Source organism: Macrobrachium nipponense, chromosome 26, assembly GCF_015104395.2.
Source record: "Macrobrachium nipponense isolate FS-2020 chromosome 26, ASM1510439v2, whole genome shotgun sequence".
Lineage (NCBI taxonomy): Eukaryota > Metazoa > Arthropoda > Malacostraca > Decapoda > Palaemonidae > Macrobrachium > Macrobrachium nipponense.
In genome coordinates, this window is record NC_087215.1 from 67,996,907 (window position 1) to 68,024,406 (window position 27,500).

Consider the following 27,500-nt stretch of genomic DNA (forward strand, 5'->3'; position numbering starts at 1 on the left):
AGGCCTCCTGGAAAGTCGCCGAGACGTCGGCTCCGTAACTCTGCGACGGAAGGGACAGGAGTTCGTCTGAGAAGGATCCTTCTCGGGATTTGTGCAGGACGCTGTGGACTGACCTGCAAAAAAGAAGGATCTTTTTATATTATGATATATATATATATATATATATATATAATATAATATATATATATATATATATATATATATATATATATATATATGTCAGCCATGGAAATAAAATGCACCGGGAGCAGGGGCAGGAACAAACATGGCGAAATATTACAATTTGTTCCGACGCGTTTCGTATTCAGTTAAATGCATCCTCAAGTTCTGAACAAGAATTGAACTGAATTGAATTGAATACAGAATCTAGGCCAAAGCCCATGCACTGGGACCTATGAGGTCATTCAGCGGTGAAACGGATATGGACAGTAAAAGGTTTGAAAGATTTTGTTTGTTTGTTTGTTTGTATGGTGTTTTTACGTTGCATGGAACCAGTGGGTTTGAAAGGTGTAACAGAAGGAAAACCTCAAAGCAGTTGCACTATGAATCAACTGTTAGGAGAGGGTGGAGGAAACTAAGATGAAAAAAGAGAATATGAATGGAGGTACAGTAAAAGGAACGAAAGGGGTTGCAGCTAGGGGCCGAGGGCACGCTTCAAAGAACCTACAGTGCACCGTGTAAAGTGCACTGATGGCGCTACCCCCGTGTGGAGTTCTTTACAGTAAATAATGACCAATATAAATTATACATAAATTTACAAGTTGTCTAAAAATCATTTACACACTAATTAAAATGGAAATAAAAATTTCATACATATATAAAAGTACACTAAAGGTTGACAAACTTACGTCAGAAATTACAAGCACATACGCTGATTAAGAGTTCCGATAAAAATACAAACCAAAAAAATGACAGTTAAGACATATTTGAGGAGGAGCGCTGGGGGTCGACCTACCATGGCAAGAGATAAACAAAAACTTAAAGAATGTACAGGTTAAGAAAGGTACAAGGGGGTGGAGGTGGAATTGGCTGTTCAACTGAGGAACAAGTTGTTTAATGAAGAGACTCTCGAGGATCAATAATTCATTTGGGCTGGAGTTTTGACCCAAAATATTGAAATCGTTATATTTAATGGAAACTTTATATTTTTTGCTATGCTCACAGTTTAGACTTTTCAGGATTTGATAGTGAACATCCAGTACGGAAACTAACTCCCTTGTGGCAGTCTATGCGAACCCTCGTCATCCTCTGAGATGAACCGACATAAGTTCCCAGACTACATCTGTGACAAGAATATTTGTACACTTTACCAGAGGACGGGGGCGGGGAGGAGGGGCATAAACGATCTTTAAATCGAAACAAGGAGCCATTAGTGACTGGATTTATAGGAATAAGTTCAACATTTAATGCACTAAAATATCTATGTACAATGTAAATTCGGCCCTATAGTAATCATCGAGCAAATAAGGGAATCGTCGGGCATAAAAAGGGAGCTTTGGCAGATTTATTTCACTGGCGCTATATAGTGCGAAAATCTTTATTCAGAACCCTGGAAATAATCTTGCTGACGAGTTTAGTGGGAAAGCAGTTATCGGTAAAATATGTTAAAAAGAAAGGTAATTTCCTCCTGAAAGACATAACAGTTAGACGTAAGGGAGACAGCTCTATATACGAGAGTAAAAATGGCGTTGAATTTAAAATTTTGAACGCAAAAGCAATGAAAATTAGCTTCACAAAACTGACTGTTTTCTCGAAAGACTTCTAAATCTAAAAATGAAAGCCAGTCGCTCACTTCCCTTTCAAGGGTAAACTTATTATGTGATACGTAGGTCAAAGGCCAAGCACTTGGACCCACGAGGTCATTCAGCGCTGGAAGGGAAATTTTGAAGCAAAAATGTTTGAAAGGTGTTGTCAGGAGGGAGAGGGTGAAAAATAAGATGGAAGAAAGCGAATATGAAGGAGATACAGTAATAGGAATGAAAGAGGTTCCAGCTAGGGGTCGAATGGACTCTACAGAAAACCTAATTAACGCCCACTTAAAAAGATGCTGGAAAAATAATTGAGGAAACACAGAAGTAGGTAGAAAATTATATTTCATTTCTCACAGATACCGAGATGGAAAAACTAAAGACATAACAAAAGGAACATAAAAAAAACCACACTGTGCTCATTCTTTCAGTATGTGATGCATGGGCCTCTCAAAATAAAGAAGGTTATAGGACCTGCATTTAGGAGAGAAGAAAGTGGGTGAAGCAGAGTTAAAAAATTTACTTGATGGAAACTCATCAAAATGGATGACTCTTGATTTCATGATGTTCGTATAATCCTTGGGAAAATGAAACTTGATGTAACCTACGACGCCTGGTAAAAGTGGTGACGTTATACTCTTTAGTAATATCTGTAAATTATTGCAAAACTTATTCGTTTCCTTTGTATTTTATTTATCATAGGTAACTATCACAAAAAAAACGCCAGATTATTATTGTAGGACACATAGATAATTGGGTATGAATAATATTGTAGGACACATAGATAATTGGTCATGAATAATATTTAGATAATGATAATGACAAACATATATATATATATATATATATATATATATATATATATATATATATATATATATATATATATATATATATATATATATCATATATATATACATATGTATATATATATATGTAATAAATATATTCTTCGAAACAGATAATTACATGTCTGTAAATAGAACCCATGACCTGAGGGGTCATTGGTGAATTAGGAGCGTCCTACGTGACAATCTCAAATCTAGATCACGCTGTGCAATGCTTGCAGTAGCCTGGTTTACGTTTGTTTGGAAACATCATCAATTCATGAATTTGTTAACTGCTCACAACACCTTCCATGGGAAGCGGTTGACCTGTTAACCTGCGCTGGAAACTTGTAACTTCCGAGCCGGCGGACTACTTATTCTTTTTATATGAATCGCTGAGATAGCTAGTGTTTCGCTACCGACACGATGCTTGAGATGTTAGTTCTATTCGAGTTATCAAACGGAGCGGTTCTCTGACGGACCATCTCTCTTGTGATGGAGTTGAGAAATAAAGTTATTTTTAAAGTTATCAACTTCTCCGTTTGAATCATCTCCCTTATTCTAAGAAGAATCAACTTTACCAAGATATAACGTAGGCGAGAAGAGAAGTAGAACCCAACAACAGTCGTAAGAAAAGACAAACAGTCTTTTGCCAAAGCAGAAGACCACAATAATGGTGGCAGTGGTGGGATAAACTTAAACAAGAACCATATCAGCCTACCGAAGAATTTCAATCATCGAAGCCCAGCTATAAGTCAATAATAAACTGAGGAAACGGGATCTTCAATCAACGCAACTGTAAACATCCTATGAAGACGAAGATATGTCCTTCATCGAGAAGAATACAAGCATCAATATCGACGTTTGAGTGACTGTCATCACATATCTTAAAGAATCAAAACCGGACGCGAAGCAGCATCGAACATCAACAGAAAGAAGAAACAAACATAGGAAACAACAAGCAAGGACGTGGATATTAGGCCAAGAGGAAGCTAAGATATAGACAAGAGAGCGGGAGCGAGAGAGAGAGGCTGGTGCGTCCATCACGACATTGACTTCTTCCGACGCGAGAGAAAGAGAGAGAGGCTGTGACGTCATTGGATGTCAAACAATCTTTCCCCATATAAACCAGAGCTAAGTAGAAAACTTTTATCTATTCAGGTTTTTCTCAGTGAAGTGTTGCACATCAAGAGTCGATCGTCCAGTATTCCTGGGGTGAGTTGTTCGGTCTTAATCTTCATTCATTACAGGAATCAATCTTCAACTACGAGTTCTCGCCCGCAGACTTTTTTTTTTCTCGTTGTTGCTAATCGCTTTTTCTTCCAGGAATTTTCCGTATAATATCTTTATCAAATTATCTGTATTAATAGTATCTTTTTTGGGGGGGATTTTCCTATTATTTGCAACACATTTATAATGTATATTGCATATGCGATTATGTAGTGGTCGAGTGTACTCCTATAGATATTTTGATAGACCGCAAGGAATAGGAGTGATAAGAAAAAGTAAAAGTTAACATGGCAAACTACTGCGGCTGTCAACCCGAATGTTGTGACGCTCGTCAGCGCGGAGGTCAGCAATTGTCCCTTTTCAAGGTCGGGCAATGGGTTCCTGCCTCAAAACGTGAGGCATGGATCTCATCTGTAGACGCTCATTTAAATGCAAAAAGCATCACGACCATCTGTACAATTACAGGAAGCCAAAAGCTTCATAGACTTTGCTAAAGGAGACGCAAGTGCATATCTAAGAGGTGTTTCTTTCCAAGAGGCGGCTACATGGGACGAGTTCAAAGTTAGGTTACGTGCCGTGTATGGCGGTGAAGAGGCTTTAGACGTAGTACTAGCTTTAAGAAATATCCTTAACCAAGCCTCTATGACTCAGCTTAATGTTGTCGAGCGGGCGGCGCTAATTGCCGACCGGCTAAATGAATATCAAGTAAATTTAAGTAACTCCGGGTGGGTTACAAGTTCCAAAATCGCCGTGAACGAGCATTACAGTCATGTTGCCTGAAGCTTTAGTGCGATGTTTTGACAAAAAGCTGCAGCCTAACAGTACGGAACTAGATGTGTATAAACAGATCAAAAAACACATGTCTAAATGTACTGACCTTGATCCCTCGCTTACTCAAGTTTTTTGCAAAAATGAGAATAAACCACAAGTAACGTGGTCAATAATAATCAAGCTACAGGGATGGTTTGTTATAACTGTAAACGACCAGGTCACATGATTTCAGACTGTCGGACGCATTTTTGTTCAATACACAATAGTTATACTCATTCATATAATCGTTGCTTCTCGCGGAATCAACAGCAAAATCCTAAAAACACGCAAACAGTTGCCAATGAAAACAAAAAGAAGGGTCCTCAGTACTATAAAAAGAAACAAGCGAACAGTAATGCTGCTCAACAGCAGAAACAAACAAATCGTGCTTCAAGTAACTCGGTTCCTGGGCCGTCTAGCCAGAACGTGCAAGGTCAAGCGAATTTTCCGAGTGTGCAAAACAAAGCAAATACCACGTAGTAAGCTCCAGGGGGGGAGAGGACGATGTTGGGTCATTAACATCAACATCCTTTGTATCAAATAATCAATTTAATCATTTATCAGATCATTGTGAGGCAATCGATTTTCCTATGAAACACACGGCCGAATCCAAAAAATCTGTGCAGGTTCCTGTAGATTTGCAACAAATTCATGCAATTATAAGTCAAGATGAGTTACGCCCAACCTTACATGCAGTAAATTTGGACCATAAGTCATTTACTTTGTTCTTTGATTCTGGTAGTCCACGTAATATCATGGATTTGCGGACTCATCATTTACTCTTTTCGAACTTCCCTATAGAGAAGTCCGGAGTAAGACTCTCGGGTATAGGAAATAATGAATTAAATGTGGTAGGAGTAACTCATGTTCAGTACAAGGTCGGTAAGCGCACGTTTTCCGATACCTTTATCGTTGTACAAAACATTGTTATGTATCCCGCTGTAATTATAGGATACCCGTCTATGGGCAATCAAAACATTACCTTAGCCCCTGCAAAACACGGCGTGTATATCAAAGGAAAATTCTATAAGTCTTCTAATACCCTAAAATCAGTTTTAGATAATAAGGAGACAGAAAATAGAGTAGTAACATATATCAAAGAACCAATCACTTGTCTCATGAACCAAGAAATAATCCACGCGACCCAACAGAATTCTCGCTCACCCGTAATATCAGCTTGCACGCAAACTCTCGAGCCGAACGTAACTTCAAACATATTAGTGCGTGTAAAGAAAACCTTGCCGGGATCTGAAATGTTAATCCTTTCCGACACTCTGAAAACACACAGATTATCCGTCACACAAGCCATTTATACAGTCGGCTCACAACAACAATGTAACATCGAAGTCTGTAATCATTTGAATACCACTTTAGTAATACAAAAATCAACATCTCTTGGATGTGAAGTTTATAAGCATTGCATTCTTACCGTAGCTGAGATCAATCACGCTCAATCAGTTGCGGATGAATCCCTTTTGCAATCTATAAAAAATAAAATCAATAAAGACATTCAAGAAGAAGAAATTCAGCAGAAATTTTTGAATCTTTTAACTGAATATCATGATGTTTTTTCCACTACAGATGGAACCTTAGGAAAAACGGATGTCATCGAGCATCAAATAAGGCTAAAGGACAAACAGAAAGTTATCTATGTGCCTTCGTACAGACTTCCTACGAAATTCCAGAATGAGATAACTGAGGAAGTAGGTAAATGCTAAATGAAGGAGTCATTAGGAAATCAAACAGCCCTTATAATTTTCCGTTAATAGTAGTACCGAAAAAAGATCGAACTTGGCGGATATGCATAGATTTTCGTCGCTTAAATGAGGAAACAATCCCTGACCGATTCCCAGTGCCATGTACTGACGATATTCTATCTTTACTAGGTCAGAACAAATATTTTACCAGTTTGGACTTACTCAAAGGCTTCCATCAAATTCCGTTGGAAAAGGAGAGTATCCCATACACTGCCTTCAGCACAGCCAGGGGCCATTATGAATTTTTGCGTATGCCTTTTGGTTTACGTTGTGCTCCCACACTTTTACTAGAATGATAAACATTGTGTTTGGAGACTTGTTAGGAGATATCCTACATGCCTATATGGATGACCTTGTAATCTTTTCTAATACCTTAGAAGAACATCTACGTAATTAGAGTTAGTGCTACAAAGACTAAGTAGCATAACCTAAGGGTAAAGATAAGTAAGTGTGATTTTTTTAAAACAGAACTAGTCTATTTAGGTTTCACGGTGTCTAGTCAAGGTCTTAAAGTAGTCCATGATAAGGTATCGGCTATCCGTAACTTTCCGATACCTACTAACGTCAAGGGAATACAGCAATTTCTAGGATGTAGTGGCTATTATCGCCGCTTTATACGCAACTACTCAATCATAGCTGCTCCCCTAACCGATCTTATAAAGAAGGGCGTAGATTTCATATGGTCTGAAAAACATCAACAGGCGTTCGATACCTTGAAAGATGAACTGTGTAGTTCTCCTATCTTGAAATTTCCTGACTTCGGTAAGGAATTCTTTATTGCAACAGACGCCTCAGACCTAGGAGTAGGTGGTGTATTGCTTCAACAATATGATAAACAGTTTTTCCTTATAGCTTTTTATTCACGTAAACTGAGACCTTCCGAAAGTAAATATGCAGTAATAGACAAGGAAGGGCTCGCTATTGTTAATTCACTAGTGCATTTTAAGTTCATAATATACGGTTATCCCGTCAAGGTTCTCACTGATCATAAGCCCCTAACCGACTTCTTTAAAGGCTTTAGTCACAGCCCTAAGCGAACTCGGTGGCATATGATCATACAAGACTTTGGCGCGAGGATCGGGTATTTACCTGGGAAAGCAAATATCATTGCTGACGCATTATCACGCAACCCCTCGTCATCTTGTACGGAGCCATTAGCTGAATTAATAGATATATCAACCTCCATGCCCATTGTTAAAACTATATCTGAACAGGAAGATCTGGGCTGGAGTGCTGAACTATTACAGACGGAACAAAGAAAAGATCAGCAAATAGAAAAAATCATAAATGCGTTAAACGGAATCCGAAGGAAAGGAATATATAAAGTATAAGCAGCAGAATTATATAATCAAAGATAATATCCTGTGTAGATCCGTGACGAGGAAAACCCGCAACACACCACAGTTGAATAACGACCAGGTGGTGGTACCAATTTCACTCATACCCACTGTCTTAAAATGGTTGCATGCAAATCCACTGCATGGACACCCGGGTTTTTCCATCATGTCACAGAAAGCCAAATCCTTATTTTATTGGCATACGATGCTTATAGATATAAAAAAGCACATAGCTAATTGTCGCACTTGTCAAGAATACAAAGGGCACACGAAGACACCTGTCAGCCTAGGGGCTTATCCCGTGCCAAATCAACCCTTTGAAAGAGTACAATTTTCCAAAAACTTCTTTTATGTGTTGAAATTCGCTGTCAATATATTCAGGATCACATATTTTCAAGGCTCTTAGAATTAAATTTATCATTATATTTTGCTTTACTTCATTATTATGAAAAGAATAGAAGTGGACATAAGCTTCAGCATTAGTCACTTTTCTGTAAACACTGAATTTAAAACTAAATGTAATAGGGTCATGGTATACCAAAACATCCAGAAAGGGCAGCTTATTTTCTACTTCATATTCCACTGTAAATTGAAATGAAGTCTATTTGATTACCTTGGAAAATTACGAAGACGTCGTCGACATATCTTACCCAAATGAGTGGTTTTAGATTTGGATCACATTTGGAGAGTATTTCAATTTCTACAAATTCCATGCACAAATTTGCAAGTATGGGGGATAAGGGTGGACCCATGGCTACGCCAAATTTCTGTTTATAGCCTTCATTGTTGAATGAAAATATTGTGGATGAGACACATAGACGAATCAAGTCTAAAATCTGTTCTGTATGAATGGGGAAGTTAACATTTCCAATTTCTGACTGTTCTTTTAATTTTGTAACGACAAACTCTAGAGGCACATTAGTGAAAAGGGCCGTAACATCTAGGCTAATCATTTTTCCTCTTACATTACCCAGTGTTCTAAGCCTGTCTTTAAAGTTACTTGAATGAAGTAAGTGAGCATTAGAAAAGGTGCCTAATAATGGGCTGAGCTGTTCGGCTAACCGCACAGCCATAACAGATTTTGGCGAATTACAAGTAGCTATAATGGGACGTAGAGGGCATCCTGTTTTATGAAGTTTTGGTATGCCGTAAAAATAAGGAAGACTCGGCATTTTTCTTTGATATTTTACTCAAAACTAACTGTTTTTGTTCAGTCACCGTGAGGGTATTGGCTATTTTCCGCATGTTTCTGTTGAATTTCATTTGTAGAGAGGTTACCGACGGCAACTCTGACAATTTAGTATAAGTATTATCATCCCTTAATAAGTCATTTGCTTTCGAATTGTATGTATTAGTATCCTTAATCACCAGTGACCCACCTTTGTCAGCTTTCATTATTCTGATGTCTTTGGTGTCTTTTAAATTTGTGTCTTTTCGTTAAAATACTGTTCTGTTTACCCTGATGATTATCTAATAAAATGCCTTTTAAAAAGTTCAATTAAAAATCATTATGTCTTAAATTAAAATAATTTATATTGCTAATACCCTGTAACAAGTCGTGTTTATCATTTTACAATCCTCGTCAGGGGAGGAGCCTCCTACCCTCTATTTTCCCTGCTGAGCTCTCCTCCAGCAGAACGGTCGTGATGGCTGGTGTGGTGTAAAGATTGAGACCGAATGATGCTAGCGGAGGGGACACTGTCCACCCCCCCTCCCCCAAAAAAATTGTAGGAGGGACAGAGGGCTGTGCATAGTTTATTTTCCGCAGTTCGATGGTCTGATGTTCTGTTGGAGAAATTTTCCGTCGATGCACAGCGTCATGTCTTAATTGTCTGGTTAGAACAGGAGCGTAAGAATAAAAGAATTGTTGATGATTCTCAATTTTTATTCAAGCAATTGTTTGTGGTATCAAAGTACTACTACGAAAACTTAAACCAAGTTCTTCAGAATGCGCGCAAGAATAAAACTAATTATTTAGGATTCTCAACTTTTATATAAGCAATTGTTTATGGCATCGAGGAACTACGAAAGCCTAAACTAAGTTTAAGGTACAATCTGAACCAAATTAGGACAAAACAGATGTTTGAAATATCTACGGAAGAAAGAAATATAAAGTATATAATTCGCAGCATCGTCTCAAACCCTCACTATCAAAGAAGCCATCCTTTTCATCCAAGCTCTCCCTGGATGCGAAGCAAAATTAACCTTGCGACGCATTGGAAGTCAGAACAAAGTTGCAGCAAACATTCCCAGCTCCTTCCAGCCAGAGCTGACTAATTGTGACTCTCCAATTACCGACTTCAAGAGGTCCGGTTTCCACTACCTGGTCTTATTTGGCCCTCGAGTTTCCCCGTTCCTTTAATCAACTTCGTTTCGGGAATGACAGACTCATGACCTATTGGTTTATTGAGATCATTGCTCTTTGGCATCGTATTGTTATGATTTTTTTTTTTTTTTTTTTTTTTTTTTTTTTGCCTAGGCTTCCAACAGCGGACACCTGCGTGACAGTGCCCTGTTGATATTCGATATTTTACATTTCAAAGGAATTCTTTCAAATGTCATATTTGTGGAGGTCACCTTTTAGTCTGTTTTTTCCCTTTTGGAATTGTTTAATGTTTTTATGGAGCATTATTAGTTCCCTCTTATTTCAGTGTCCCGTATTTTCTAAGTGGAATATAACCTGTTGCCGATTCTTTAATATTTATTCCTTTAATGATTTTTGTAAGTGCATAATGGTGATAGCCTCTTTTGGAATTATTATTTGTATGAACCATACAAATAAGATTAATACACGTTTAGTGTCGCGTGGTTTTAAACTGTAAATGGAATATGACTGTGAACCTTTGATAGCTTTTTTGTATAGAATTTAATTTATTTACATATTACTGAACCCTGAGCTTGCATATCATCTAAATTAGCTGACTTTTAGTAACACTGGCAGTTATAAAGAAAATTTCTGAATAGCTTTAAAAAGTCCCTTGCCAAGTCTCAGATGACTGGAAGGACAAATTAAAACAAACCTTCAGTAATTTCTCAAAATTTAGTAAATTACGACTTGAACCATCCACTGATGGTCTTTTGTATGTCTATTTTTCGTAACTTGTATCTTAACAGAGGTCTTTCACATTTGAAATGGGTCCTTAGTCCCCTTTTCCTGCCGAGAGAGAGAGAGAGATCAGATTCGCTTAACTGCAACTCCATTATGCAGTAAACGTGCCTAGCTGTCAAACTTCTTCTCAGTTCTAGAGGTCGTTTACTCCCCAGTTCCAGAGGACCTTTATCCCTCAGTTCCAGAGGACCTTTATCCCTCAGTTCCAGAGGTCCTTTATCCCTCAGTTCCAGAGGACCTTTATCCATCAGTTCCAGAGGTTCTTTATCCCTCAGGTCCAGATGTCCTTTATTCCTCAGTTCCAGAGGTCCTTTATTCCTCAGCTCCAGAGGTCCTGAATTCCTCAGTTCCAGAGGACCTTTATATTCCTCAGTTCCAGAGGTCCTTTTATCCCTCAGCTCCAGATGTCCTTTATTCCTCAGTTCCAGAGGTTCTTTATCCCTCAGCTCCAGAGGTCCTGAATTCCTCAGTTCCAGATGTCCTTTATTCCTCAGCTCCAGAGGTCTTAAATTCCTCACACCGTTGGACTGTGGAAAAGTCTCCCTGTTGAGGATGTCGTGGAAGTGGAACTTCAAAAAATGCAATGCATCACTGTCACAAAGCAATTCTTCGTTTCTAATCATTACTCACCCTTTTATCAATTTGTTTATTAGTTTTTAATTGATTTCTGTTCTTTTCTATTAACTGGTTTCTTCTTTGCGTATCATCTATTATATACCCTCTGTTACTTCCTTCGAATGGACACCATAATATTCTTTGGAATAGGGTTTTTCATCTTCTAAATAATAATAACAATAATGATAATAATAACAATAAAGGATCCCATACCCCTGAGCATTCCTGCCCAAAAGGGATCGGGAATAATATGATTTCCCCATCCTTAATCACCTCGCCTTAGCGAATTTAATCAAATCCTGCCCGACCTCATCTTCGTGATAATTCTTCCCAACGATGGAAAATCGCAGTTTTTATCATCCCTCTATTTTTTTTTTTCTATTTGGTTTCCGGGTAATCGAATACTGATGATCCTCGCATCGCTGATTTCCAAGACGTCCCGTTCTAGTAAATTCACGGGGCCATTCTGCTTCTGGTCCTGTCTGTCTGTCTGTGTCTACTATTCTCCTTTGGCGGGGTTAGTTCCGTCAAAGCGCGCGCCTCACGCGATACGCTGTAGGCATTACTTCATGAGGTTCCTTGTGGCGTCCCTTAGACCTCTAGCTGCAACCCCTTTCGTTCCTTTTGACGTAGCTCCGTTTTTACTCTTCTTTCAAACCCTCCCATAACAGTCTACTCACATTGCAACTTGTTGCACTATTACAACCTCTCTCCTGTCAATTTGCATTTCAGCGCTGAATGACCTCGTTGTAGATCCCAGCGCTTGCTTGAGCCTGTGGCCTGAATCTATATATTCAATGCCATTCTACCCTACGTATCTATCTCTCTCTCTCTCTGTTTATGAGTTTTCTCCTCACGGAGCCATTCTAGTAGATCGTCCTACAGCTCTGAATTACTTCAGATTAGCAGCTTGTGTCGCTGACCACCTATCTCTATCCAATTCCCTCTGTTCTGAGGAATTAATGCATCAGTCATACTTTCGTTTGTATATGATTACATATTAACTGTGTATATTCAGATAACGAAGTGAATTTTAGATTATAAACACCCAACTTTTTTTTTCCCCTCCTCAATGTAGGCCATAGCTCGTGGGAATCTTGTTAACGAGAAATTTCAATGTGTACTCTCTTGGGAATTATTCTGGAACTTGTAAATATCACACTTTGCTCTTCCTATGACGCAGATTTAGCTTATAGATCTCGTATTTAGTCTAAACCTTATCTTTTTTTTTTTTTTTTCTTTTTCACAGTCCTCCAATTCGACTGGGTGGTATTTATTATAGTGTGGGGTTCCGGGTTGCATCCAGCCTACTTAGTCATCCATCACTTTTCTTACGATGTGCACTGTTTCTAGGAGCACAATCTTCTGCATGAGTCCTGGAGCTACTTCAGCCTCCAGATTTTCCAGTTTCCTTTCCAGGGATCTGGGGTCATGTCTAGTGTCCTACGATTATGGGTATACAATTTCCACTGGCATATCCCATATCCTTCTTATTTCTATTTTCAGGTCTTGATACCTATCCGGAGCTAATGTGGACGAATCATGCTATGCTTACTAAGAAAGACTACAGTGCTTTATTATTATTATTATTATTATTATTATTATTATTATTATTATTAGTATTAGTATTATTATTATTATTATTCAGGAGATGAACCCAATTCATATGGTCAAACAAACCCACCAAAGGGCCCACTGATTTGAAATTCAAGCTTGCAAAGAATATTATGGTGTTCACTTGAAAGAAGTAACAGAAGTCATTGGGAAATACAGAATGAAGAAATCACTCAATGAAAATAATAAACTAACAAATTTATAAATAAATAGATAAAAAAGATAAATAAGTATGTTATTAGAAATACAAGGAGAATTGCTTTTTGGCAGTAATACGTTTCATCTTCACTTGAATTTTTAAGGTTCCAATTGCAGAACGTCCTTGGCAGAGACGGTATGAGAAAGTATAACAAAATTAAGTACGACCAGTGCTGTGTTTCATGTTTTAATGTCCTACGTTTTATGAATTTATGATTCATGACCCGATTGTTAACGAAAAACGAAGCTTGACCCTCAAGAGATACGAAATATGACTTGGAATGAGAAAATTAAGCTTTGTGCCCTTAAGGAAAATGAATTCTGCCAGCAATTCTGCGTCGTTTCGAGCAATCCATGCGAGAAATTCACCAAATTTACTTACGGGAGAGTGGGAGAGATTGAGAGAGGTATTAATTACAGACGAGAGAGAGAGAGAGAGAGAGCGAGAGAGAGAGACAGAGAGAGAGAAGGAATTAGGGGCGCCTCATACGAATAGGGGAGGAAAGATAGGTTTGTTACTATTGTATGGTAAACTGAAATAGTAAATGTATATTGATTAGAAGAGAAATACAGGAGATAGAGAGAGAGAGAGAGAGAGAGAGAGAGGAGTATGGGCATATAAATCGAGTCGATGGGCAAAAACAGAAGGATTAAAAGCTGTTATTTTTTTGTCGTTCTAATATTCATTCCCTTCAGAGGGACGTCGAAACTACTATAATATATATATATATATATATATATATATATATATATATATATATATATATATATATATATATATATATATATATATATATATATATATATATATTTATATATATATAAAGTGATTCTTTCTCTTTAAAATCCTTGTTGGTGGCAATGCTATGCCTTTTAGAAGATTGAAGCCTAAAGTATCTTATACATTTTCTATGTATTTACTGTATTTTTTGACGAATGTTTATCTATTTTTTTCATGTTTAATTTTTCCATGGTGACAATTTTCTTATATATTTACTGTATTTTTATAGTAAATTTTTACATTATTTTCCATTTATTTATTTATTTCATGGTGACTTGTGATATCTTATGTGCTTATATCCCTGTTGGTCCAAGATGCTACTATGCAATAGATTCCCTGAGGAGTCTCAGTTGGTTTCATAACGAGACGAGATATTCCTCGTCCTAGAAAAAAGAAATAAAAAAGGAGAGATATTTGAAGCTCACAAGAAGGTTAGGACGACCATTATTATATTACAGCCTCTTGTTATTTCACGAGAGAAGTCGAGAGTTTGTTCAATAATAAATTTACTATACTTTTGTTGACGTTGTAAGCTCTTTGTTATTGTACTTTGTATATAGTTCCGTAGTTTGATGACTTTCACCCTCTCTCTCTCTCTCTCTCCACTTACATAATATACATATACATAGACACATACACATTTTATATATATATATATATATATATATATATATATATATATATATATGTGTGTGTGTGTGTGTGTGTGTTGTGTGTGTGTGTGTGTGTGTGTGTGTGTGTGTATCTGTGTGTACTACTATGTATATATGTGATATAAATAAATATATACTATACGTATATGTATATATATATATATATATATATATATATATATATATATATATATATATATATATATATATATATATATATATATATATATATATTTGTGTATATATATCATACATATACGTATATTTTTATAAATTAACACAGCGGAATAGACCAAAAGATTTTGGCCAAAGGCCAAGCGATGAGACCCATGAGGTCATTCAGCTCTGAAAATAATGTTGAATCAATCGTTTGGGAGAGATTGAGGAAAGTAAGATGTAAGAAAGAGAATATGAACAGAGGTACAGCAAAATGAATGAAAGGGGTAACAGCTAGTTGCTTAGAAACGCTCAAAAGAACGCTTTAAGTTTGTGCTACAGTACGCCGCGTGAGGTGCACATCCTTATTGGAAATTTATGAAAAAGTTGGAAATACAGATCCCTGTATCAGACAAACTACTCATGCAAGATCACAGAGGTCGGATCATCCCGGCGTCTAGCAGCGCTGGTGACGAGAGAGAGAGAGAGAGAGAGAGAGAAGAGAGAGAGAGAGAGAGAGAGAGAGAGATCCTTTCGTAAATGCAGGAGTCTGCCGCTGAATAATGAACGCAGATCACTGCCGAATCGGAAAACGAGAGAGGAGATTGGGAATCGTAGCTGTAGCTTGGTCCAGTCATTAACCGTTTGCCTCTGTTATATATACATCACCTGTCCTTCAGGTAAGACGGAGATGTGGTTAAAAGAAAATAATAACATCTCGAGGTATTATACCCTGGGAATGACTTGCAACTTGTACTTCGGGTAGTTCAGACCGAAGAATGCAATGCATTACTCCCTTAATGCTATTCTCCTTTCTTGTAGTGCATTTTTATCTATTTATTTATTTCCCTTTTTTTAATAAGCGAGACTCTTTCCTTTCGTATATCCATTTACCTCCTCTTACGTCTTCCATAATATTCTTTGGAAGCTTGAATTTCAAGTCAGTGGCTTGTATCCATACAAGAGAAAGAAAGGGAAAAAAATGTTGGATAAGTATGAAAACTGAAAATAGAAATAAGAAGGATATGGGATATGCCAGTGGAAATTGTGCCCATAATCATAGGAACACTAGGCACGATCCCAAGATCCCTGGAAAGGAATCTGGGAAAAATAGAGGCTGAAGTAGCTCCAGGACTTTCTTGCAAGAGTAGAAACGAAACTCCACACTATTAAATACCACCCAGACGAATTGGAGGACTGTGATAGACCAAAAAAAAAAAATAAATAATAATAATAATTATAACAATAATAATTCTGAAACAGGCAGAACGCATATTTTTGAGATCGCCTGAATACAATACCTGAATATATTAACTGCCTGATATTTAAGCGGCACTTATGTCGTGTAGGCGAAGGAACTTCTATTATTATATTATTATTATTATTATTATTATTATTATTATTATTATTATTATTACATCATGGTCTATCAAAGTTATCTTATTCGACTGGGTGGTTTTTATAGAATGGGGTTCCGGGTTGCATCCTACTCCTTAGGAGTTCAGAACTTTTTATTATTATTATTATTATTATTATTATTATTATTATTACTATTATAATAATAATAATAATAATAATATAATAATATTATTATTATTTATTATTTAGAAGATGAAACCTATTCATATGGAACAAGACCACCAAAGGGGCCACTGACTTGAATTCTTCAAGCTTCCAAAGAATATTAAGAAGAAGTAAGAGGAGGTAAATGGAAATACAGAAAGAAGAGATCCCACTTATTAGAGAGGAAGAAAATATATTAATAAATAGATAGGAATGTATTAAAATCAAAATGCAAGGAGAATGCATTGATGCATTGTACCTGACTGAAAGAAACTGTCATTACAAATGAACTGACACCTGACACCTTCATCTGTTCTGACAATCCCGTTAAAACCCGAGGATCTTTGCGTCGTCCCTACGGCCTTCAACCGTATTTCATTCCATAATCTCCATTCCATCTTAGTCTCCACCCTCTCTCAACAATTTGCTTCATGGTATTGTGTATTCTCTAAGTGGAATTCAACCAGTTGATTCGTGAATCTTTTAATGTCTATCCTTCGAATGAATATTTCCGGATGTCGTAACTGTGGAGGAGGTCACCTTTTTGGTCAGTTTTCCTCGTGTTGCGAATTTTCAAAGCTTTTTACTCTCAATAAACCTTCCAGCAGCGCAGAATGACCCCATTGTAAGTCCCGAGAGCTCAGCCCTTTGGTCTAAATCTAGTGTATTTCATTCCATCTCAATAATAACAAAGTAAACGTTACTCGGAGCCTTAACCAAGAAATGGCAGCACGAAAACGCGCGAAATCTCGCGCGTCATTTAACTGCCTCGTCTGCAATTCTGTGGCGGTAATTTGCGACCGATGTTTTCCCTGGAAACGGTTTTTTTTTTTTCCATATGGTCAGAAATGATCCCTTTTGGCATGGGAAACTCTGGGCCTGCACAGAGAGAGAGAGAGAGAGAGAGAGAGAGAGAGAGAGAGACCTTGGTCGACAATTGTATTCCCGTTTCAGATCCGCGTTCCTCTCAGGAACAGCGGGGTGTATATATCTGTTTTCGGAAGGATTTGGGTGAAGCCTAGAGAGAGAGAGAGAGAGAGAGAGAGAGAGAGAGAGAGAGAGAGAGAGAGAGAGAGAGAGAGAGAGCATAAATTTGTTACTATTATTATTATTTTCTGTGATATAAAATAAAATGTATTACTCTAACTCTGCCATAAGAGATTTATTATTATTATTATTATTATTATTATTATTATTATTATTATTATTATTATTATATTATTATTATTATTATTATTATTATTATTATTATTATTATTATTATCATTACTATTATTATTATTATTATTCAGAAGATGAACAAGCCCACAAAAGGGACCTATGACTTCAAAGTCAAGCTTCCAAAGAATACTATGGTGTTCATTTGAAAGAAATTAGAGATAATAGAAAATACAGAAAGAAGAGATCAGTATTAGAAAACAATTATCAATTAACAAATTCAAAGAAAACTCATAATCACATGAGTCAATCACTGGAAAAGGTAAATCCACAGTAGTGTCTGTTTGGGTATTTTTTAATAACAAAACCAAAAGACTACTACTGGGTGGATTTACTTTTCCATTTAACAAATTAATTAATAGATAGATAAAAAATGTAAATGAATTAGACAAAATATTAATTAAATAACAAATAAAAATTTAATGAATTAGACACAATATATTGGGAGTAATAGTGAAGAGTAAGGTACTTGGGATATACATATTTATAAATCTCTTGAGAATAACGTCTCGAAAAGTTTTGGTAGATTTGCCAAGAATTTTTTCCGTTCGAATGTACGCTCGTCTTTTTTCAAATTTGAATAAGTAATATATTTACTGCTTAAGTGTTTATGAATGTATATATATTCATGTATATATATGTATGTATGTATGTAACTGATAAAACTTAAGACACAACAGAAACCAGGAAAGAGGCGTTTCAGGTCCCATTACCAAAAAATTTGAAGAGGTGTGAAGTGTCGATGGAAGTATAAGGTAGATTGTTGAGCCGCCTCTCCTTTATGGAAGTAAAGTGTGGATGTTTGGGCACATGAGATATGAAGTGGTAAGTGAGTTAAAAGGATTAGGATGTCTCAAAGACTTGTTAGTCCATCCTAAGAGGAGACATCGTGTGCTCACTTATCTGTAGAGCAGGTTTTACGTGAAGTGGGGGTGAGTGAGTTGTAAATCGTTCCTAAAAATACAGAGAGAGAGAGAGAGAGAGAGAGAGAGAGAGAGAGAGGTCAAGTAATGAGCATTGAAGCATTTATCTCTTTTACTTCTTTCAAGCACGGTGCCTTGAGCCCTTTTTCGTGGAGAAATATTTCAGCATTTGGGAAACTTTTTTTTAAATCTTTTTTCCGAGGTATCGACAGACAGTGCTTTCACATGAATGAATCTCTCTCTCTCTCTCTCTCTCTCTCTCTCTCTCTCCTCTCTCTCTCTCTCTCTCTCTTTTTAATACCTTATTATTTCCCTACAGCATACTTTTGTTTATTAGCCTCACTATCTTTCTCCTCCTATTCGTATAGGTCGCCTATTCCCCAGTCTTCTCTCTCTCTCTCTATCTTCTCTCGTCCATCTCTCATCGTCTCTCTCTCTCTCTTCTCGTCAATACCTTTATTATTTCACTACAGCATGCAATATTTATTTAAGCTATTGTTTGTGGCATCGAGGAACTACGAAAGCCTAAACTAAGTTTAAGGTACAATCTAAACCAAATTAGGATAAAACAAATGCTTAAAGTATCTACGAAAGAAAGATATATATCAAATAATTTGCAACATCGTCTCAAACCCGCACTATCAAAGAAGCCATCCTTTTCATCCATGCTCTCCAGTGGATGCGAAGCAAAATTAAACTTGCAACGCATTGGAAGTTAGAACAAAGTTGCAGCAAACATTCCCAGCTCCTTCCAGCCAGAGCTGACTAATTGTGACTCTCCAATTACCGACTTCAAGAGGTCCGGTTTCCACTACTGGTCTTATTTGGCTCCTCGAGTTTCCCCGTTCCTTTAATCAACTTCGTTTCGGGAATGACAGACCCGTGACCTACGGGTTTATTGAGATAATTGCTCTTTGGCATCGTATTGTTATGATTTTTTTTTTTTTTTTTTTTTTTTTTTTTTTTTGTTTTTTTTTTTTTTTTTTTTTTTGTTCCTTTTGCCTAAGCTTCCAGCAGCTGACACCTGCGTGACAGTATCCTGTTGGTATTTGATATTTTACAATTCAAACTAATTCTTCCGAAGGTCATATTTGTGAAGGTCGCCTTTTTGGCTGTTTTTTTTTTTTTTTTTTTTTTTTTTATTGTTTAATGTTTTTATGGAGCATTTTTAGTTCCCTATTATCTTAGTGTCGTGTATTTGCTAAGTAGAATATAACAAGTTGCAGAATCTTGAATCTTTAATATTTGTCCTTTTAATGAATTTTTCCAGATGTCGTATTTGTGGATTGTCACCTTTTTGTCTGTTTTTTGTATTGCTTAGTGTTTTCCTGGACCATTTTTAGTTCTCTCTTATTTTATTGTCCTGTGTTTCTAAGTGGAATATAAACAGTTGCCGAATCTTTAATATTCATCCCTTTAATGATTTTTCTTAAGTGTCATATTGCCGGTTAGCCTGTTTTTCGCCATCTTTTGCATGAACCATAAAAATAAGATTAAAATAATTTAGTTTGTGTCGCGTATTTTCAAACTGTAAATGGAATATGACTGTGAACGTTTGATAGTTTTTTTATAGAATTTAATTTATTTACACATTACAAGAACACCTCACTATTCAACTTTTCCCGTGAGCTTGCATATCATCTAAATTAGCTGCTGACTTTTAGTAGCATTGGCAGTTATAATGAACATATCTGATTAGTTTCTTTAAAAAATTTATCGTCCAGATAACTGGAAGGGCACATTAAAACAAGCCTTCAGAAATTTCTCAAAATTTAAGTAATTACGATTTGGACCATCCACGGATGGTCTCTTTTCTGTCAACTTTTCGTAACCGGTATTTGAAAAGTCCTTCACAATCGAAATTGATCTCTTGTTTCCTTTTCCTGCCGAGAGAAAGAAAGAGAGAGAGGAGAGAGAGAGAGAGAGAGAGAGAGAGAGAGAGAGAGAGAGAGAGACTAGATTCGCTTAACTGCAACACCATTATGCAGTAAACGTGCCTAGCTGTCAAATTCTCCATAGATCCAGAGGGCCTTTATCCCCTCAGTTCCAGATGTCCTTTTATTCATCAGTTTCCAGATGTCCTTTATTCCTCAGTTCCAGATGTCTTATCCCATCAGTTCAGAGGTCCCTTTATCCCTCGTTCCAGAGGGCCTTTATTCCTGTTCCAGAGGTCCTTTATCCCTCAGTCCAGAGATCCTTTATTTTCTCAATTTCCAGAGGTCATATTTATCCCTCAGTTCCAGAGGTCCTTTATCCCTCAGTTCCAGAGGTCCTTTATCCCTCAGTTCCAGGGGTCCTTTATTCCTCAGTTCAGATGTCCTTTATCCTCAGTTCCAGAGGGCCTTTATCCCTCAGTTCCAGAGGTCCCTTTTATCCTTCCGTTCCAGAGGGCGCCTTTATCCCTCAGTTCCAGAGGTCCTTTATCCCTCAGTTCCAGAGGTCCTTTATTCCTCAGTTCCAGAGGTCCTTTTATTCCTCAGTTCCAGATGTCCTTTATCCCTCAGTTTCAGGGTCCTTTATTCCTCAGTTCCAGATGTCCTTTATTCCTCAGTTCCAGAGGGCCTTTATCCCTCAGTTCCAGAGGTCCTTTATACCCTCCGTTCCAATAGGTCCTTTATTCCTGTTCCAGAGGTCCTTTATCCTCAGTTCCAGATGTCCTTTATTTCTCAGTTCCAGAGGTCCTTTATCCCTCAGTTCCAGAGGTCCTTTATTCCTCAGTTCCTGAAGTCCTTTATCCCTCAGTTCCAGAGGTCCTTTATTCCTCAGTTCCAGATGTCCTTTATTCCTCAGTTCCAGAGGGCCTTTATCCCTCAGTTCCAGAGGTCCTTTATCCCTCAGTTCCAGATGGTCCATTATTCCTGTTCCAGAGGTCCTTTAAATCCCCTCAGTTCCATAGGTCCTTTATCCCTCAGTTCCAGAGTTTCTTTATTCCTCAGTTTCACCAGAGTCCTATATTCCTCAGTTCCAGAGGTCCCATTTTTCCTCACACCGTTGGACTGTGGAACAATCTCCTGCTGAAGATGTCGTGCAATTGAAACTTCAAAAGATGCAGTGATCCCACTGTCCCAAAGCAATTCTTCATTTAAATCATTACTCGCCCTTTTATCAATTTGTTTATTAGTTTTTAATTGTTTTCTGGTCTTTTCTAATAACTTTTTTTCTTCTTTGTGTATCATCTATTATATACCTTCTGATACTTCTTTCGAATGGACACCATAATATTCTTTGAAAGCCTGAATTTCAAGTCAGTGGCCCCTTTGGTGGGCTTGTCCCATATGAATGGGGTTCGTCGTCTCCTGAATAATAATAATAACAATATAATCAGCAGGACTCACCCTCTCACTTCAGTCTCACCCACCTCCGCCCCAGAGGATGTCTGAGGTTTATTCAGATGAAACGTCCGGAAAGAATCGAAAAGAATAGAAAAGAAATAGAATTTAACATCAATTCTATCTGCAATAAACACTACGGGATATACCCGAAAATTTGACTACCCCCACTGCAATTTTTTACCAATAAAAATCAATCGGTTGACCTAATTGAGATATGTCAACCTTTGGTGCGTTGCTCACCAGTTTAAGCAACAATAAGAAAGCAATAATTAGAAAAATAGAGAAGAACCTGTATAGAATTAATGCAGCTGAGGCAGCAATCACTTTTAATAAAACGTTTAAAAGAGGGTTTACTTCCAGAATACAATAATAATGATAATAATAATGATAATAATAATAATATCAAAGGCAAACTGGTTATCAGGGAACAGGCTGGGTCGTCAACAGGTATACAGGTGCGTTTCGTAGGTCGGGAACAGGCCGTAGTCGTCAGGGGTCCGGTCTATCCGGTATTCCCTCCCCTGTTTTTTTCTTCTTTTCTGGTTTTTAAAGGCATCTACATGTTTCGGCCACCTCGTTTGGCCATCGGGACGGGATCGCTGAGTGCAATGTTCTGTGTAGCAAGCTTTAGGGGGGGGGTGTGTGGGATAGGATGGAGTGGGTCAGCCCCTGGGGGGGGCCCCTAGAAGGAAGGTAAAGTTTGGTAGGGTTTTAAGGTTTGGTGGAAAGGAAGGTATTAGTGCTAGTGAGTAGGAAATGGGACAAGACCTATTTGTCTTTTGTTGTTTAGTGTAGTGATTGTCTTGGGATTTGTAATGAGCTTTATAGTTCCAATGTTGTATGAATTTGCTAGGAAGGCAGATGGGCAAGGGTGTTAGTCAGAATTAGTTGCTTAATCAGGCTCTTCATTGGTATCGTCCTCTCTCCCCCCCCGCCCCCTCCCTTAGTGGGGGTAGGTGGGAATGAGAACTCAAACCACGTTGTATTGCTACATTTGTGTTATGTCCACTTGTTAGTAACTTATGCTATTTCGGATTTGCGTCCCGTGTAGGGTTAGAGGTTAGGTTTTTTTTTTTTGTGGGGGGGGGGGGGGCAGGCTAGCTAAGCAAGTGTTCTAGACTCCTTGCCCTTCTAGGACAGACTTTCCCCTTTATTCTTATAATTAGAGTTAGTGGGTTAGTAGTTCGTTCTTGCAGATTACCTAATTATTTAAAGATTGCTTACTGAATTAAGCTAATTTAGTTCCCTACAGTTTCCCTAATATCTAAACTAATTTACTTTAATTCTAAGTGCTTAATTCTAATTATTAGTTCTCAGAGAACCTGGGATTTGATTCCCCTTTTATAATTAACTTAACATAGTTCCTTACATGTTACTTATTGACATCCAAAAAACTAGTTCACCTTAATTCTAAGTACTTCATGCTATTCTTAATTCTAATTATCATTACCTTCTGGGTCCACAAACGGTTTGTTTCGATATTCCTGGGGTTCTCCTAGTTGTCGTTGTCGCTGTCACTGTCACTGTCCATGTCCACAAAGATGGGGTCGGGTAACCCGTCTTGGGAGAACCTGGAAAGTCGTTGCCACCAGAGGTGGGGTCTATAGTCTTCGTCGTCCAGGGAGATCAGGCACGTTGGTCGTTAGTTTCTTCATCTTGGTCGGATAGCTTCTGCCATACTTTGTCTGCCAGACGGTAGAAACGGAAATTGATAGCTTCAATGCGGTATCTTGCATGAAGTCTTTCTGTTCCCCCATCACCCAGGTCCTCGGTTGTTGCAGCCATCTATCCAACTCAGGACTCCGTTTTGGAATCTCTGTAGTCTTTGTCTGTCGCTGGTACTGCGTAAGCATGTCGGTATTATTGGGCATTCCAGGGCAGGTCTAATGAGCGCCTTATATAGGTGGGCTTTAGTCTTGGGTCTAAGCTGTCCAAATCGTGCTAATTTAGCTTTGGTTACTCTAGCATCCCTGATCTTTTGCTTGATGTGTGAGAACATCCCGCATCGGGTTAGGGTGAGTCCGAGTACCTTAGCCTTATTAGCAAACGGTATTCGTCTGTTGTCTACAATTACGTCTTCTGGTCTCAATGCTGATATTGAGAGCAGTTTGAACTTGTCCTGGTTTGGTTTTTATTTTCCACCTTCTTTCATACTCATTGAGTTCTTTAATATGCTGTCCCGTCCGTAAGGCAAACCTATGTCTACTTCTATCGTTCGTCATTATGATCTGTGTCACGTCGTCCGCAAAGATAAGGTTGACACATCCTTCTCTCCCTTGTGGCATTTCATGTGTATAGAATATGTACAGCGTTGGGGAGAGAACGGATCCTTGCGGAACTCCGCTTCTCAGCTCAAAGGTCTCTGATATCTCTCCTTCAAAGGAGATGTCATTCTGTCTGTCGTCTAAGAAGTTACACAGTATTTTTGTCATTGCGTCTGTAGTTCTGATTGAGGCAGCTTGTACTTCAGTCCGTCGTGCCAGACTTTGTCAAAAGCCTTTGAGACTTCCCGACAAACAATATTGGCGCTGCCTCGCCGACTCTGATTTAGTGCTAGCAGTTCGTGCATCGTAGCAATCACTCTCTGAGTCCCTCGTTTTCGCCTGAATCCAAACTGATACTTTGGGAGAATTTCATTGTCTTCAAGATACATATTTAGTCGGACCTTCAACAAGGTCTCCAGGATTTTTAGCAGGTTCTTCGAAAAGAGTGATTGGTCGGTATTTCAGTGGGTCTGGTCTGTGTCAGATGGATTCACGCTATTTATTGCATTCGGGTGTTTGAAGAAATGGGTACCCTCACTTTTCATTGGGCAATACCTGTGACGTCACGAGTGATGTGCGTCAGGGGGCCCGTTGCTCGTTAGCTGTCCTCTTCGTGGGCGGAGCCTCATCCTTATTGGTGATGGTGGAGGCCCCCTCGAAGGGCGTGCTATCAGGTCGTCCTCGGAGGGCAAGAGCTTGAACTTCGATCACCCTCAGGGTTACTAGGGACGTCCTCAGGAAGAGAGCTAATGCTTCTATCATCCTCAGGATCCCTCTGGTGCGATGGTCGTTGTGGGGCGTTGTCTGCTGCTCTCCTGACTGCAGTGGGGAGGAGGAACAATATTAATAATAATAATAATAATAATAGTAGTAATAATAATAATAATAATAATAATAATAATATAATAATAATAATAATAATAATGATAATAATAAAAAATATGAAGGTAGGAGACCCTCTCTCAAACATGTTTTGTTAAAGATGATGGCAGCATCAGTGGAATTGATTTTATATATGGTCTTTTCAATTCTCCTTATTATTCTCTTCTCATCAGGGCTGATATTTTTGCTAATAGCTGGCCGATGTTCATATCTTGGTTAAAGAAATGTTTTCTAAAAATACTAAATTTATTGTTATGATAACAAAAGTGGGTTAACAAATCTTAGTGCTAAGGGCGTTAATGGAATTCCAACCTTTCCAACCGTATCATCGGTTCATCTTCAAGGAAAGGTGAGCGTGAACTGACTGGAATGGTGTCGTTCGGCAGTATTTATTGTGTCCCAGGTGCACTGTCTGATGGGCGCTGCGTTTCCATTGCTGAACAGAGGATTAAGTCCCTGAGTTCAAGCCGTCTTGCAGAGGTGGAAACTTGCACTGCTCTTCGCGTGCGGACGCTGGGAGACTGGGAGCATAGTATTGGGCAGGGGCACCTGATTGGTCCGTTCGATCAGCACTATGGTGCCAGCGGGCGGTGCCCTACGTGCCACCGTCGGAGGGAGGAGTGAAGTCTCTTGAGTGGTGTTGAGGCTGGGTCTCTCCTTCCGAAGTGTAGGGCGTCTGAAGAGGAGGAGGCGACGGTGGTCTGCCGCCTTATCGATAATACCAATATTAGGAATAATGTCCTTCGAGTTATCCTGGTATTGTGGATGTTTTTGCATGGTTATGGATGGTGCCTTCCTGAGCGTGGCAGGATATCCTCTTGGAAAATCGCATCGTTGTCATACCAATGTAGGCGCTGGGGCATTCCCGGACAGGGCATTTGTATTGGTAGACAACGTTAGTTTTCTTGAAAGGGTCCTGCATCACGGGGCTGGGTTGTTTTTCATAATCAGGCCACTAGTCTTCTTGCTTTTATAGTAAATGATCAATTTCACTTTTTTCGCAGGGTCCGTAGGGGAGACATTCCTTTCGATGATGTTACGAAGGGCTCGTTTTCGTCCTCTTTGTATTTCTTGTGAAATACTCCCTTGTAAAAGAGAGTGATGTCTTCAAGGGCGGCGGGGCAAGGCTCCTGCTTGTACCACTTATCGATGTTTCTGCGAATGGCTTTTTCGATGTCCCGGTTGGAATACCCGTTTGTTAATTAGAACTTGGGCAACATGTTCTTAATTCAGTGTGCGTGTCCTTCCACGAAGAGTAGTGTGAGAGAGCTCTCTTGATGAAGGCGCTGATTGCAGTGCGTTTGTATCTCTCTGGACACTCGCTCTCGCCATTCAGGCACATGCCCAGGTTCGTGGGTTTCGTATCACTTGTGTTTACAAAGCGTTCATTCTTGTGCCCGACGAGGACGTCAAGGAAGGGGAGGCGACGGTCACGGCAATGCTCGATGGGCCTCTTAGAGGCCCTACACATCGGAAAGGAGAGAGCCCAGCCAGCCTCAACACCACTCAAGAGACTTCACTCCTCCCGACGGTGGCACGTAGGGCGCCGCCCGCCAGCACCATAGTGCCGATCGAACGGACCAATCAGGTGCCCTGCCCAATACTACGCTCCCAGTCTCCAGCGTCCGCATGCGAAGAGCAGTTCGAGCTTCCATCTCTGCCAAGGACGGCTTTGACTTAGGGACTTAATCCTCTGTTCAGCCAATGAAAACGCAGCGCCCATCAGACAGAGCACCTGGGACACAATAAATACCGCCAAACGACCTCATTCCAATCAGTTCACGCTCACCTTTCCTTGAAGATGAACCAATGATATGGTTGAAACGTTGGAATTCCATTACGCCCTTGGACTAAGATATTGGAAACATCGGCCAGCTATTAGCAAATATCAGCCCTGATGAGAAGAGAATAATAAGGAGAATTGAAAAGACCATATATAAAATCAATTCCACTGATGCTGCCATCATCTTTAATAATAATAATAATAATAATATAATAATAATCTTTGGAAGCTTGAATTTCAAGTCATTGCCCCCTTTGGTGGGCTTGTCCCATATGAATAGGGTTCTTCATCTTCTGAATAATAATAATACAGGATCCCATACCCCTGAGCATTCCTGCCCAAAATGGAATCGGGAATAATATGATTTCCCCATCCTTAATCACCTCGCCTTAGCGAATTTAATCAAATCCTGCCCGACCTCATCTCCGTGATAATTCTTCCCAACTTTGGAAAATCACAGTTTTTATCATCCCTCTTTTTTTTTCTATTTGGTTCCGGATAATCGAATACTGATGATCCACGCAGCGCTGTATGTGTCTACTATTCTCTGTTGGGCAGGTTGGTTCAGTCAAAGCACACGCCTCACGCGATACGCTGTAGGCATTACTTCATGAGGTTCCTTGTGGCGTCCCTTACACTTCTAGCTGCAAACCCCTTTCGTTCCTTTTGACGTAGCTCCGTTTTTACAACCTCTCTACCG